The sequence below is a fragment of the Dasypus novemcinctus genome, chromosome 4 (assembly GCF_030445035.2).
Source record: "Dasypus novemcinctus isolate mDasNov1 chromosome 4, mDasNov1.1.hap2, whole genome shotgun sequence".
In the NCBI taxonomy this organism is placed as follows: Eukaryota; Metazoa; Chordata; class Mammalia; order Cingulata; family Dasypodidae; genus Dasypus; species Dasypus novemcinctus.
This window is the reverse complement of record NC_080676.1, coordinates 167806104-167820218: the sequence shown is the minus strand read 5'-3', so window position 1 is coordinate 167820218 and position 14115 is coordinate 167806104.

Here is a 14115-nt window from a genome sequence, read left to right as displayed (position 1 = left end):
CTTTGGACAGCCAGCATCTCCCAGAACTCGTCAAGGACCTTCCCTGGACTTTCACCGCAGCCCCTGGCTGCAGCTGCCGGCGGAGCCTGGACTGGTGCGTCCCCACGGCTGCGTGGGCGACCCTGATAAATCTCTCACTGTCGACAGGTATCCCTTGTTGATTCTGTTGCCCTAGAGAACCCTGACTAATACACCTATTTTCCAAAGATATTTCCCTTTTGCTTTGTGAAAATAGACCCCCAAAAAAATGTATTCGTTGTCCCTGTGCTGAGAGCAGATGTGAAAATCCAGCCGGGAGGAGAGAGGAGAGGATGCCAAAGAAGGTTCCAGAAGACCCTGCCCCCGTGGAGCTGCTGGCACGTCTAACGGCAGCGAGATGTCTTACAGTTTAAAAATACACAAACTACGCCTAACCACCTTGTTGAAGCCCTCGAGAAAGTATTGAGACCCTAACTCCGGTCCACCCCTCCAGTTATTATTCTAGGATTTCTTCCAGCACGGTCCCCACATCACTTGAAAGAGAGTATCAACTTACCACACGTGCAATTTCAATGCCGTGGGCATTTCTCCCTGAGGCCTCGGGCTCTGTTGCTTCGGGCTTCAGGCTCGGGTCCCCACAGGGCCACTGGGCCTCCCAAACCCAAGTCGTTTCTTCTGCAAAGAGGGGCAACTCCACTGAGCTTGCAGGATTGAGAGAAGAGTAAGAAATAACTTACGTGAGACGCACGGTACAGGAAGGGACCCTAGAGCACCCGCCGAGTCGTGCCGGGTGCCCAGCCCCACGGACTGCGAGATGATACATGTGTGTCGTGTTGAGTTGCGAAGTTTGGGGGTGATTTGTTACACAACAAACGATAACTAACACATAATGAGACGTAGACGCTGCTCTGCCACGCGGGGCCTGACTGAGCTCAGTCGCGCAGTTGGAGAGTGACACCCACTCTGCGTCAGCAAGTCTGCGGCGTGGCGGCAGCATTCTACGCTGATGGCGCTGGAGGCGGCGGTTCGCCCGGCAGGATGGCCAGCGTCGCCACCTTGAAGTCCGGCAGGCACCGAGCACCAGCCCGTCCACGCGTGGCTCGTGGCCCCTGCCACGCCAGGCCTGTGCGCCTCCGGAGTGAGGACACCAAGCCTAAGGCGGCGCTGGCTGCGGCGGGTCCACGTGGGCTCCTCCGCCGCAGGGCTCAGGGGTCTCAAACGCGTTATCGTTTCTCTTACGAAAGAGGTTCGTGCTCCTGACGGAAGCGTGGAGAGCCACGTGGGAGCGGCTCCGCGTTCCACGAACCCCCGGCCTGGCTGCGCACGACGCCACAGCCGGACCCCCTTCCTCGGGGTCTTCTCTGCCTTTGAAGGTGGTCAGGCCACGAAGCCACAGAGTTCCCAGACCCCAGCTCGCCAGCGTGGCGCGGTGACCTTGCCGGGGCTCGTCGCACGCCCCCACGCACGGCGCACCCTCAGAGGAAATGAGGTCATCTGCCGCCCCTCTCGCCCCCTTACCACCCCAGGAATGTTCCGGGACCTTGGGGGGAGGCTGGGCAGCTCTGTCTCAGGCACCCCACCCACAGGCTGCTCCAGGCCCGTCCCCGCTCACGTCTGTCTCCGCCCCAGCCGCGCCAAGCAGCCCTGGTGAGGCCCGAGCAAAGTGGACGGAGCCCCCGCACCGCGGCCGCCCATGGGGTCGTGGGGCTGGCTGGGCCGTGGGCCCTCCACAGCCCTGCTCTGGCTGCAGGGAAACCGGCGCCCCACGCAGGCGCCCACCTCCGCCGCGGGGTGAGGGGCCCCAGAGCACAGTTCCCGAAACGGGAGATGCCCGAGAGGCACGGCAGGCACCTGCCACTGCAGCCGCTTCTGACCAGGCGCCAGGGGTCACGGGGAGGCCGGGCCAGGGGCCCTGTGCTCAAGGACCCCCCGGGAGACCCCGAGGGGCAGCAAGGCCGAGCTGCGGGGAGAGCACCGAGCCGGTCCGGGGTGGACGGGGCCACATTTGGGAGTGGACGGGGACCGATCCAGGACCATCCTCTTTTGCCGCTTTCCGGGAGCCGCCCTCGCCACCCGCTGCCTGGACGGGGAGTGGGGCTGGGAGGCCCCTTGCCTGGGACCCCAGAACCAGCCTTTGGGGAGGGGACCAGCCTCCCACGGCCCTTCCCCGCAGCCCAGGGGCAGCGCTTCCCTGCAGGAGGACAGCTGCGGCGCGGCTCGGGCGGCGGGGTGGGGGCCCAGGGAGGGCAGCGGGGACCCCAAGGAAGGTGGCGGGGGGGCCCAGGGAGGGTGTGGGGGCACCCCAGGGAGGGCGGCGGGGGACCCAGGGAGGGCGGCGGGGACCCCAGGGAGGGCGGCGGGGGGTACCCAGGGAGGGAAGCGGGGCCCAGGCGGCTGGACTGGAGCCCCCAACCTCCCACCCTGGCGGCTGTTTTGGGGCCACTGATTTGTCGTCCTGGCCGGGGGCGGCCGAGGGGCACCGTGGCCCAGGGCAGGGCGCGGCTCTCCTTCCTGGAAAGGAGCAACTCTCCACAAGACTGTTCTTAAAAAAAAAAGACAGGAAGAAATCACGCAGGGTCTGCCCTGAGGCGGCAAAGGGAGGCCCGGGCCTCGTCCCTCCTCCCCTCTTCCTCCCCCTCTCTCTCCTTCCCCCCTCTCCTCCCCCGCCCCTCCCGCCCGTGCCCCTGCTTCGTGGAGTAACAGCGCCCCCTCGGCCATCAGAGCGGACGCCCGAACCCCAGCTGGAGGACAGAGCTGCGTCCTCCTGGCCGGCCCCTGCCCTCCTTGTCCCTCCCCCCTTCTCTGCACCCCCGCAGGGCTTCTGGAACATGCCGTGTGGTTGGCTGGAGAGAAGCTATGAGTTGGGAGCCGGTCGCAGCCCCTGCTGCCCCCCCCCCGGGGCCCCTGTGCCCCTCAGGGCAGGGACGCGAGCAGGTGCCTCGGGGCTCGGGGGGGGGAGGCCAGCACCCCCCCAGCCTCCCCGCCCAGGGCCCCCCAGAGGGCAGCGCCCCACTGCTTGCAGGGGGACAGGCAGGGCAGTGGCTGACACCTGCAGCGGGGCGGCGGCTCGTCCTGGGTGCGACCTGGGGGCACGTGAGGCCGTCATCCTCGTCCCCGGAAATGCGGCCCCAAGGCTGGGGACGCTTAGAGGAAAGCCGAGCGCTGGTCCCCGGGGCCCAGAGGGGGCCTGCCCAGGGCCACCCTGCCCTCCTGCGCCCCTTCCCGGGGCAAATGCTCCTCTCGGGACCCCTGGAGCCCTGCCACGCCGGGGCCTCTGCAGAAGTGGGGGTGAACCCCGCTGCGTGGACTTGGGGCGCCACCAGCCGGCAGCACCCTGGGCAGGTGTGGGTGCAAACTCCCGCCCCGGTGCCTGCCCACCCCAGACCCTGGCCACGTGCTCACCCGCCACCAGCCGTGCCCCTGGCCCGGGGGCTCCCCTTGCCCCCCCCCCCCGCCAGGCCGCCGGTACTGACCCTGCCCTGGTTCTCAGGGGCGGTGCGGGGGCTGGAGCCCCAGTGCCCACAAGGGCGAGGGGGCCAGTGACCGCTGGGCACGAGCCTGCGACTGGGTCCCGGCCTCGTGGCGGACACGCAGCCTAAGCCACGGGCGGCCTTGGGGGCAAAGGGCTTCGGCCCACGTTCCCCAGCCCAGGCCCACGTGGACGCGGGCACAGGGCGGCCGCACCCGGGGCGGGTCAGCGAGGCCAGAGCCGCCCGCTGAAGACAGAGCCCGCCACCTCCCTGCCCCGGGGCGCCCCGGGACCCCCGGGCCTCTCGTGCACAGGCGGGCGCCCCCAGCCGGCCCCCTCCGATGCCTCCCCTGACGTGGTGGCCGGAGCGGGCAGCCACTCCCTGCCAGGCGCGCCAGCCTACGCCAGGACGCGGGTGTTTCTGGCTCACGGCTGGCGGGAGAGGCCGGGCAGGGCCGGCGGCGCCCCGATGTGCGCGGGCCCAGGGGAGCACGCCTCGGGGGCTGGGGCCGGGTGGGCAGCACCCACTTGGACGGGGCTCCGAGGAGCAGCGTCGGGAGCGTTTCCATTCCAGACGCCCCTTTCAGCGACGCCACGTGCCTCCAGGGAGGGCGCGGGCGGGCGGAGCCAGGGCAGGGGCCACCAGGGTCCCCGCAGCGTCCCACTGCCCGGGCCCTGGCCGTGCCCACCCTGCCCCTCTGCCTCTCTGCTTTCCCTGCCCCTCTGCCCTCTGCCCCCTGCCTGCTCTGCCTCTCTGCCCCCCCTGCCCCCCTGCCTCTCTGTCCACTCTGCCCACCCTGCCTTCGCTCACCAGCTCCCTCTCGGCTCTGCTGCTCTTAGGGCGCAGGACGGGACATGTTCCCCCAGGACAGCTGCGCTGGCGCGGGCCGCACGTGGACCTCAGGCTACCCCGTGGGCTCCCGCTGCTCCCCTGAGTCTCCGACAACAGGTCCAGGTGGTGGGCGCTGCCCTGGACCTGCCCTGGCCCCGGCTGCCCGGTGCCCTGGCCACAGCTGGCCTGTCTGAGGCTGCGCTCGGCCGGCAGTGGCACTAGGCACTGGCGCTCTAACCTGCAGGAAGTGCCTCTCGGTGGGGGGTGGGCGCAGCTCCCCCGGTTGGTAGGACAAGGCCAGACAGCACAACAGGGGAGGGCAGGGGGCATCCCCCATAAACGGGGCGTGGCCGGCGGGCTGGAGCGCCGGGAAAGTGGTGGACGTTCCGCTCTCGCCACTTCAGAAGGGTGTGGCACGGGCGCTCACAGCCGGTTCCCGTCATGGGCCATCGGCAGCCTCTGTCCAATGTGCAACGTGGTTCGTTGCTAGAAACGTGTCTTACAGGCTTGTTTACAGAATGTACCACGATGCAGGCCTATGGCGCATCGGCTCTAGCCGATGGCTGGCCGCGGCCGCAGGCTCAGCAGTTGGGGGTCGCCAATCAGTTACGGGGTCAGGGACAAAGCCGCAGCCACCCGGCTTGGGGCCACCATTGCTGAGCCCGCAGGACGTGGCAGTAAAACATCACGGAGGGAGTCATATGGGGGCATGGCAGGAACCATCCAGAACAAGCAGGCGAGCCCCCGGGGCAGACCTGGTTGCTGGGGGGGGCAGGCCAGGAGGACTTGTCCTCTCCCGGGGCTCGCGCCCCTTCCGCTCTCTTCAGTTGCACCGGGTGGACGCAGCGCAGCCCTGGAAGCTGTCGGCACGGGCTCCTCGTCGGCCACGTGGGGCCTTGGTGAGTCCACTCTGGCGCTGCCGGGCCCACGGGCCTCGCTTGGTTTGTTCTGTCACCCGCAGGCCGAGAGCTTCATTTCCTTCAGGCACAGGGGCTTTGTCTGGTGGCCGCAGCCTCCTCAGAAACAAACCTGAATTTGAAAGGCGGTGGACGGGACAGCAGAGGCGGCCACGCCTGACCACGTCTGACCACGCCTGACCATGCCTGGTGGCCACGCCTGACCACACCTGACCACGCCATCCCCCGTCCACGCCTGATGACCCCGCTGTATTTGCCAGCCAAGGGGCGCTGATGCAAAACACCAGAAACTGGTTGGTTTTATAAAGGGTATTTAGTTGGGGTAGGAGCTTACAGACACCAGGCCATAAAGCATAGGTTACTTCCCTCACCAAAGTCTGTTTCCACGTGTTGGAGCAAGACGGCTGCCGACGTCTGCCAGGGCTCAGGCTTCCTGGGTTCCTCTGGGCTCAGCTCCTCTGCTCTCTCCACAAGGCCAGCTGTGGACAATCAGGCGAACGGCTCTGTCCCTGTCCCTGGGGGTTCTGCCGTGTCTGAGCCGTCTTATTCCTCTGTGCTCTTCTCCTGGCTCAGGTCCTCCCTTCTGGGGCTGGCTTCTCTCTCCTCTGTGAGCTCCCTTCCTGGGGCTCCAGCTTAAGGCTCCAGCATCAAAACCCCAACTCTGTCCCTTGCCTTTTACCTGTGAGTCCCACCCACCAAGGGGCGGGGACTCAGCGCCATAATGACGTGGCCCGATCCAAGCCCTAATCATTACTCAATCACTCCCAGGTACAGACCAGATCACAAGCATAATCCAGTATCCATTCTTGGAATTCATAACCGTATCAAACTGCTGCAAGTCATCCCCATCCGCACCTGACCCTTCAGAGGACAGGAGCCGGCCGCTGACCTGGAGGGGAGGGGGCCCAGCCTGAGGCCCGGGCACGGGCAGAGTGTGTGGCCGTGCCGGCTCGACCTCCATGCAGTCCCCACATGGGAGAGCTGAGGCCCCAGGGGGCTGGGCACCCCCAAACCATGATGGTGCTCACGGGCTGAGCGTTGGGCGCCCCCCCAGGCCGTGTTTGTCACGGGGGTCTGACTCGGGGGGATTCGTGGGGGCCCGTGGGAGGCAAGTGGGCTCCCCACATGACACGAGCCCCTGCCTGAGGCTGGCCGAGGCCACGCGGGGAGGGCCGAGGCCCGACTAGAGGTGGAGACACCTCGGGGCGTGGCTGCTGCTGCCTGTGGCACCCGGCGAGTCCACGTCGCCGTTTCCTTTCTCCCCCACACCCTTCCCAGGGATTCGAGTGCTCCAGGCCTAACAGGGCTGCGGGGCAGAGAGGTCTGGAGCCTGTCCTGGGTGCGGCTCTGCCCACAGCTGCCCACGTGCCCCTAGCTCTGGGTGCCGCTGCCCCATGCGGCTCTGGGGCAGACACACACGTGAGCCCACTAACACGTGGCACCTTCCCCTCCACGCGTGGCACCTTCCCCTCCACACGCGGCACCTTCCCCTCCACACGTGGCACCTTCTTCTCCACATGTGGCACCTTCCCCTCCACGCGTGGCACCTTCCCCTCCACACGTGGCATCTTCCCCTCCACGCGTGGCACCTTCTCCACATGTGGCACCTTCCCCTCCATGCATGGCATCTCCTCCTACACGTGTGGCATCCTCCCCTCCACACGTGGCATCTCCTCCTACACATGTGGCAACGTCCCCTCCACACGTGGCACCGTCCCCTCCATACATGACACCTTTCCCTCCACATGTGGCATCTTCCCCTCCACGTGTGGCACCTTCTCCACATGTGGCACCTTCCCCTCCATGCATGGCATCTCCTCCTACACGTGTGGCAACGTCCCCTCCACACGTGGCACCGTCCCCTCCATACATGACACCTTTCCCTCCACATGTGGCACCTTCCCCTCCACACGTGGCACCTTCTCCTCCACATGTGGCACCTTCCCCTCCACGCGTGGCACCTTCCCCTCCACACGTGGCATCTTCCCCTCCATGCGTGGCACCTTCTCCTCCACATGTGGCACCTTCCCCTCCATGCATGGCATCTCCTCCTACACGTGTGGCATCCTCCCCTCCACACGTGGCATCTCCTCCTACACATGTGGCACCATCCCCTCCACACGTGGCACCGTCCCCTCCATACATGACACCTTTCCCTCCACATGTGGCATCTTCCCCTCCACGTGTGGCACCTCCCCCTGAACTTCATGGGTCTCTGGAGCAAAACAGCAGAACCCTGAGACGTCAGTATTTCTGAAATAACACCGACTGGGACATTTTAAACAAGAAGCCACCAGTGTTTATGGACACGATGAAGTTGTCAGTGACGAGCCCTGCGATGGCGAGGTCAGGACGCCGCTGGTGAGGGGCTCGGTGTGCCCTCTCCTGACCTTTCTCCAGGGGCCACCTGCCCTCCCTGCCCCGGCGCCCGGCTGTGCCGCTGCTGCCCCCGCTGATGACGTGGCCCAGCTCTCGGGGTCCAGAAGCCCCTCCACCCTCTGCCTGTGCCCTTCAGAGGGGGGACACAGAACCGGGGTGTCTCGGGGCAGGGGAGCTGGGGGGGACACACGTCCATCCCGCCCTGGCCAGTGGGGGGTCCGGAGGCCGCAGTGGGGGCTGGGCGCTGCCCCCAGCCCAAGGACCTCTTCCTTGCAGTCCCGGGGCCTCGGGGCGCCCCCGCCGTATGAGGACGGCGCTCATCTGCTCTGAGCTCCGAGCAGGGCGGGCTGGGCGGCGGCTGTGCCCGGTGGCCCAGGACCGGCTGCGAGCCCCACACCGTGGGATGGGACCAGTGGGAAGAGGGGCGCAGGCCAGGGAGACCCCCCCCAGAGGGGCCGGTGGGTGGGCCCACCGCGACGATGGTGCCACGTGTGCTGAGTGTGCACGTGTGTGCACGCCTGTCACGCTGTGTGCTCTTGTGCCATGTGTGCATGTGCACATCTGTGTTGTGCGTCCATTCATGCACGTGCACACACGTGTATTTGCCATGTGTCATATACTTGTGTACTCACGTGGTATTGTGTGTACACTTGTACGTGCTCTCGTGTGTTTATGCATGTGTACGTGCTGCATGTTGTGCTGTGTGCACATACCTCTGTGCCGTGTGTGCAAGCGTTGCCGTGTGTGTGCATGTGTGTTATGTTTAGGAGCTTATGTGTGCATTGTGTGCTGTTGCACACGTGCTTGTGTGTGTCGTGTGTGTGTGTGCTGTGCTCGGCGTGCCTGTGCAGGGCTCAGCCTGAGAGGCTGCGGCAGCTCCTCGGGGACCCTCGGGCGGCGCAGGCCGCCTAGACCGCCCCCCCCAGCAGGGCCCCTCCCCGGGTGGGCAGCGAGCGCGGCCTACCCCCCTCCCCACCCGGCCCCGCTGCCTCCCTGAGGCCCTGGTATGTGGAAAAGCAAACATCTGGGAACGATCTTCACCCGCCTTCCCCAGATCCTGGTGCAGGGCTCGGTGCGGCGGGCGGGGGGGGGCCTGGGCCGGTGCCGGGAGCCTCAGCCACGGGGACCCTCCCGAGGCCGCAGGCTCCGCAGACGCGGGGGCGGCCAGGACATTCCTGCAGGCTGGACTCACTTCCTGCTCAGCTGGCCTGGGAGGGGGGGTCCCGGGCCCTCTGGAGGCTGCGGGAAGAGGGGGCGGGGCTCCACCCTTGGGAAACGGGACTCGGTCAAGTGGAGACCCCCAGCCTGGCTCTGCCTGAGCCGCTCCCCACCCGCCTTCCCTCCTGGCGCCCTTCTCGGCTCCCCCATCTCCCCCCAGCCCCCCATCTCCCCAGCCCCCCCATCTCCCCTTCTGCCTCCCCTCTCCACCTCCCCTCCACCTCCCCTCCCAGCTGCCCCCCTCCCCTTCACCTGCCCTCCACCTCCCCTCCTGCCTCCCCTCCCCACTCCCCCCTCCAGCTCCCCCTCCCCTCCCCCTCTCCTCCACCTCCCCTCACCAAGCAGGGTCTCCCCAGCCTCGGCCTGAGGGTGCCTGCACCCCACCGCACCCTGCACTGGGGAGCCACTGCTCACTGGAGCTGTTTGCACGGGTCTCCCCACGCCCCTTCTTGGGACAATGTCCTTCCTGGCTGGCCAGCGAGGCCGAGGACCCTGGAGCAGCCCCACGGCCTGTCGAGCCGGCCCCGCGCGACTTCAATAAAGAGGCAGGAGGGCCTGCCCGGAGCTGCAGGCCCTGCAGAGGCCGGAATGCCCCTCCCGCACCGGCGAGTCCAGTGTGCGGGACCCGGGTCCAGCGCGGGCTCGGCCAGGTCACCGCGCCCCACCCCGGCCGCCGGGCCGGCCCGCCCTCCAGCTCCCGTCCTGGTGCCCCAGGACCACCGGTGTCTGGGAGAACCCAACCGGGACCGGCCGTCTGCAGCGGGCCACTCAGACCCTCCCTCCCAGGCCGGTGGGAGGCTCAGGTCCCAGCTCAGCACCTCGGGCCTCAGCCGGGAACACGAGGCTCGGTCTCCCCGGTTGGTGGGAGAGTCCCCGGGCGTGTAACCCCTCCTCCTGCGGGCGCGCCTTGGCGGCCTCCTGGGGGTGGAGCGCGTGGGGGGCCGCAGGGGTCGCCCCGGCCCGCGTCCGGGGTGCTGGGCAAGGGGCTGCAGCTGGCTTGGGTCGCGAGGCGTGGGAGTTAGGTGCCCGGAGAGGGGCGCGCCCTCAGCCAGGAGACCCCGCCAGGCCAGGACAGCGGGCAGGGGGCTGCGCGACAGCGGCCGCGGCGGGGAGGGGGCGCCGTTGGCGCGGGCTGCGCGTTTCTCGGGCGGACCCCGGGCGCAGCCCCTGCCCGGAGCCGCTGGAGGCCCCCGCGGGGAGCGGCCCGGGCGGGGAGGGGCCTGGGCGGCGGGGGGCGGCGCCCGGGGGCGCAGGGGGCGGGCACGCGCGCCGGGGCTCGGCCTTGCCCCGTGACCGGGACCCCGAGGGGCCGGGACCCCCGCGCCCTGGTTCCGCGCCGTCGGCTGAGACCCCACGCGGGCTCCGATCCACGGGACGGGCGGGGGCGCCCTCTGCGGGCCGTCGCGGCGCAGCGCGGGAGGCTCCGCCCTGGGGCGGGGGGCGCGGGCACGCGGACCCAGGCCCACCCCGCCCCCGGGCGCGCCCCCGGGGCCCTCCCTCCGCCCTGGGGTCCCTGCCCGGGTTTTAGGCGGCGGCGGCCAGGGTGGGGTGCTGGGAGGAGCCCTCCTGCCGGGACCCTCTGCACCCGCCCCGCCCCAGCCTGGCCTCGCAGGGGGTCTCCTGGCCCCACACCCCGGGGGCTGTGGGGGGGGCAGCCCAGGGGGGCGGCCTCTAGTCATCCGGGGGCCCTCTTGACGGCGGGTGGTGGGCTTTTGTCAGGGCCGTGGTATCGGCGAGCATCAGCCCCTGCCCATGACCCTCGTTCTGTGTGTGAGACCACCCAAAAGGCCCCCTCTCCAAACGGCCAATCAGATAACAGCCCTTGGGCCCAGCAGCGGCCACAGGCTCCATTCTAGGTGCTCTGGTCTGTGACCTCAGGACTGCCTGGGACCACCCAGGAAACCCAGGCCCACTCGGAACCACCCAGGATGCCCCCCCCCCTCCCCGGGACTGCCAAGAACCACTCAGGAAAACTCAAGGCCACCCAGGACCGCCTGGACCAGCTGGGGCCACCCAGAATCACCCAGGACCTCCCAGGACCGCCTGGACCAGCTGGGGCCACCCAGAATCACCCAGGACCTCCCAGGACCGCCTGGGACCAGCTGGGACCACCCTAGACCTCCTGGATGCCCTGGGACCACCCAGACCACCCAGGACTTGGTTTCATTGTCATCGACCCCATTTGCAGACAGGAAACTGAGGCCAAGCGGGTGCCACTAGCTCCAGGGCAGGGGGTGGGCGGAGATGGTGGACAGCCCGAGTGGAAGGACATGCAGAAGGGGGGGTCTCCTGGCTCCTCACGGTGGGGGCGCCTCCCCCCAGGGCGTGTCACAGTTTTCCTTTTGTGGGTTTTGGACAGTTGTGGTTTAGTTCAGTCTAGTTTACTCTTGTACACGGGGTTTTCTCACCCATCAGCCTCTATATGCCATCGTGTGCTTGGAAGGTGTTGATTTCCACGTGCTGGTTTTTTTTTGGTTTTTTTTTTTATTCATTTTTTAAAAAAATATTACATTAAAAAAATATGAAGTCCCATTCAACCCCACCCCTCCCACCCCCCACTCCCCCCACAGCAACACTCTCTCCCATCATCATGACACATCCATTGCACCTGGTAAGTACATCTCTGGGCATCGCTGCACCCCATAGTCAATGGTCCACATCATAGCCCACACTCTCCCACGTTCCATCCAGTGGGCCCTGGGGGGATCTACAATGTCCCGTAGTTATCCATGAAGCACCACCCAGGACAACTCCAAGTCCCGAAAACGCCTCCCCATCTCATCTCTTCCTCCCATTCCCCACACCCAGCAGCCACCATGGCCACCCTTCCCACATCAATGCCACATTTTCTCTGTGGACATTGGATTGGTTGTGTCCATTGCAAATCTATGTCAAGTGGAGGCTTAGATTCCACATGGATACTGGATGCAATCCTCCTGCTTTCAGTTGTAGGCACTCTAGGCTCCATGGTGTGGTGGTTGACATTCTTCAACTCCATGTTAGCTGAGTGGGGTAAGTCCAATAAATCAGAGTGTAGGTGCTGAAGTCTGTTGAGGCTCAGGGCCTGGTTATCATATTGTCAGTCCAGAGATTCAAATCCCTTAAATATATCTTAAACCCCAACACCAACTACAATTCCAGTAAAGTAGCATGAAAGTCTTGTGAAAAGAGATCCCATCTGAGTCCAGTTCCATCACGCAGAAACACCATCTCCAAAGAAGGGCCATCTGACATGGCAGTGAACCCCATCTGCTATGACCATAGAACCCGTGGGTCTCTTTATCCCTCAAAAGAACCAATACCTGGGGTTGTATCTACTTTATCTGTCTCTGAGACTCTGCTCAGGTGTGCATAAGGGCAATCCTGAAAAACTCCAGACTCTTTTTTAGAGACTAGTAGCCATATAAACTCATTTCTCCTTTCCATTTCCCCCTTACATTAGGTCAAACAGCATTTTGAAGTCATGTTGTTATATGTAGACAGGGATATTCTGCTGATCCACATTGAACCTTTAATTCAAGGTCTTTTTCTAGTTGCATCTTCAGCTGGTATTTGGTAGTGATCCCTCGGTGCCAGGGAGGCTCATCCCCGGGTGTCATGTCCCATGCTGGGGGAATGCACTGCATCTACATGCTGAGTTTGGCTTCGAGACTGGCCACATTTGAGTAACATGAAGGCTGTCAGGAGGGAACTCCCAGGCACAATGCTGGTCTAGGCCTTGTGCAGGTGTATAGGCTCACAAGCATAGTCATTAGTATCAGGAGCCCACTGTTGGACCCTCATTCCTTCCTGGTTCTTACCGTTGCACCTGGGGGACTGCTGCTGCTCCCCTAGGGACCATGACAGAGCCCCTCCGGCCAGGAACCCAGTACCCCCCCAGCTGTTGTTTTAAATTGTTTCCACTATGAGTATATCTAAACATTTCCATGCCCCCTGGACATATGCCCTGTATAACTCCCTGTCAACCATATATCACCTGTCCATAACATTCCATATCAGTATTCCTCCACTGCCATTGTTGAACCACTCTGTGATCCAAAACTTCCTGAAAAGTGAAGCCCAATATAATGTCAGGTTCCCTTACTAGTAAAATGGAATATAGCGATGAGTTTAAAGGTTAGATCTAGAGTACATATTGATTTGGAAAAGTTTCTACATCCTATCTTTTTCTTTTCTTTTTTCCTAATTATTGAGCTTCTCTTCACAGGAGCCCTAGATCACAGTAATTCATATATACAATATACAGTACTCCCACACATCCACCATAAAACCTTTTCCCTTCCACAGTGATAATCTTTTAACTTATTCATATCATATTTACTGAAACTGATGTACAGACTCCGAAACAATAGCTTTCAAACAAGGTGACATCTGTGCTTACAATGTGGTCCATACTTTAGGATATACAGTTTTCTAAATTTTTTAGTTATTCTATGTTTTACATTATGGTTTACATTATTAGTCTGTCATCCCCTATATGTTTTTGGTGTAATATTACTTGTTTTATATTCATCCTTGTGTACTCTCGCGAAACTCCTCTCTTACCCCACATTTACTTTGGTTCCATCCATTCCACATCCATTTCCCCTCCCCTTGGGGCCCACAGTGACAGCCAATCTCCATTTCCCGAGGAGCCACATCCAGATATACTTGCAACAGTGTTCAGGGCCTGACTTGCTCAACTGCCCCAATGCCCTGGGAGCCACACTTTCTCTCGAGAGATACAGTTCCCTCTATTTGATGGCATTAGTCCTCCCCAGGATGTGGGTCCACCCCCACTCTCACTACTTGGGTCTCTACCCAATGGTATAACCCACCGTGGCAAAATGAGCATTCAGACATTCCCCAGGAGTCCGTCCCGCGTCAGACCATCCCCTCCGAGCATCCTAAACAGGTAACCCTCCTAATTATATTTTGATACGATTTTCTCAGCATTTTACTCTCAACCAACACCTGACAGTCTCCTATGTTCGTATGTTGCCCCTCCCTCCCCCCAATTTTTTGGGCAATATTACCCATCCGCCCATCCCCAGCCCCCCTCAAACCCGCAAAGCCCCACCCAAAGGCAACCCCTTGCCCCCATTTTATCTCTTCTTTGTGCTCATACTTACCGCCAGCTCATCATAGATTCCACCCCTGCAGACGTCGGCTCACATCCTTCCTCCACCCCCCGATTTCCTGTAAGCCTATCTTCCAGTCTCTAGATCTCTGAGGCAGCTTGCTTATTTCATATCATTGAGGTCATGTAGTATTTGTCCTTCAGTGCCTGGGTTGCTTCACTCAACATAAGGTTCTCAAGATTCATCCATGTTATCATTCCA